Source organism: Salmo trutta, chromosome 34 (assembly GCF_901001165.1).
Source record: "Salmo trutta chromosome 34, fSalTru1.1, whole genome shotgun sequence".
NCBI lineage: Eukaryota > Metazoa > Chordata > Actinopteri > Salmoniformes > Salmonidae > Salmo > Salmo trutta.
The window spans coordinates 31,688,156-31,689,907 of NC_042990.1; the positions used below are offsets into that span (position 1 = coordinate 31,688,156).

General features: G+C 37.2%; 1 long non-coding RNA gene across 1 annotated transcript; it reads left to right on the top strand.

Annotated features, from left to right (window-relative positions):
- Nucleotides 1-666: 666 nt before the first annotated feature.
- LOC115174031 (uncharacterized) lies at nucleotides 667-1,308 on the top strand. Its single transcript, XR_003871707.1, has 2 exons — nucleotides 667-729; nucleotides 1,013-1,308. It is a non-coding gene; the product is annotated as an uncharacterized LOC115174031 (long non-coding RNA).
- The last annotated feature ends 444 nt before the right edge of the window (nucleotides 1,309-1,752 follow it).

A 1,752-nucleotide genomic window follows, 5' to 3' on the forward strand; every position in this document is an offset into this window, starting at 1 on the left:
TAAGGCCAAATACAATTTTCCCTCAAATATATATATATTTTTATTGGTACTTCAAGGGATCTTAAAAATCAAATAGCTAAATGATCCTTGGTATGACTTTCTTAAAACATTTCCATATAGCTTAGTAGAACCCCAGCCCCTCCCCCAGCTTAGAGAGGGCTTAGACTCTTATGGGTTAATCAGGTGTGCTTGTCTGGGGCTACAACAAAAATGTGTGCTTTTGGTGGTACTCGAAGACTGGAGTTGGGAAACACATTTGCTCTCCATAAAAATGTCATAGATATTAATACTTCTCAGCAATCATTTCTCATGAGTCAAAGTAGATGAAAATAAACCCCAAATGTATGTTCAAATCATTCCTCCTTTAGACCTGTGAGTAGTACTACAGTACATCTTTGCTCTGGTAAGAATGTAGTAGATGTCATATATTTTGATCAATCATACCTCAGAATCAAAATAGATTCAAACAAACACCAAATATATGTCAAAATCCTTCATCCTTTACCCTGGTTGCCAGATCTGACAACAAGTGACAGAGGAGTTGGCTAAAACAGAAACGGATTGAAACTGGAAACCAGGCCTATTCCTCCATTTCGTTCTGCTACATTTCTGGAAAAAACAAAATGTCATAAAGAACATTTTGTTCCATTTTCTCACAGGATGAATCCTTCATCTGTTGGGTGTCTCTGTCATCTCTCATTGTCCTGATGGATACTTTGATGTCGAGAGGTGAAACCGGCAAGAATATGACAGCTATTGAATACTGTCTTTTCAAGATAGTTTTGACACCATGCTAGCTACGTTATTCAGTAATTCTTACTTTGCTGTTTTTTTGTATTATTCGTTTTACTTTGCTGTTGACAAAGAGCTATTAAAATACAAAGCTAAGATGAATAACAAAAAGCATCAACACATTTCTAACTTTTTTATGTATGATAAATGTTTTACTTTCTTCCACTATGTTCCTCAAAAGCATTTATCTTTCCAACATTTTCGTTTTCTGTATTTTCAGGTATAAGTCCTTTGGAGCTTCAGGACAAGGTAAGCCTCAGTTCACAGTGACGTTCAGACCCGGCCAAAGAGTAACCCTCACTTAATGAGGCAATGTTCCCACGTTAGCAGAGGCTGCATTCACGGTAAACGCTACATATGTCGTCTCAATCAGAAATTACCTTTACATTTCTATCGTGCAATCTGTAACACTTCAGCGATCCAGATTGAAAAGAGCCCTAATTGATCCTGTAAATCTGATCTGTACAATGTATCACAATAAATTAAACAAATGAATTATATCATTTTAAGCTATTACTTCATAGTTTTTGCATTTAATTTCTCAGCTGTTTATTTTCTGTTACAATTTTCTGTTACAATACATTCTGATTGTGCTCACATTTTTTTGACCGGTATAGACGATTAAAAGATCTGATCTTCCTGACCACCTCCAGAGGTAGTTGGGGATGACGTGATTGGTTGGATGATAGGTCAGTGGGTACCTTTTATTGGTTTCACCTGTTAAGCCTTTTCCAATCAGGGCAGAATGAACGTGATTGGTTAGATGAAACTAACGATGCCGCCGGAAGGGAGGGCTGCTGTCTTATCGTCTCTTAACCAACTATGCTATTTTGTTTGTTTTTTCGCATTGTTCGTAACTTGTTTTGTACATAATGTTGATGCTACCGTCTCTTATGACCGAAAAGAGCTTCTGGACATCAGAACTGCGATTGCTCACCTCAAACTGGACGAAGAGTTCTT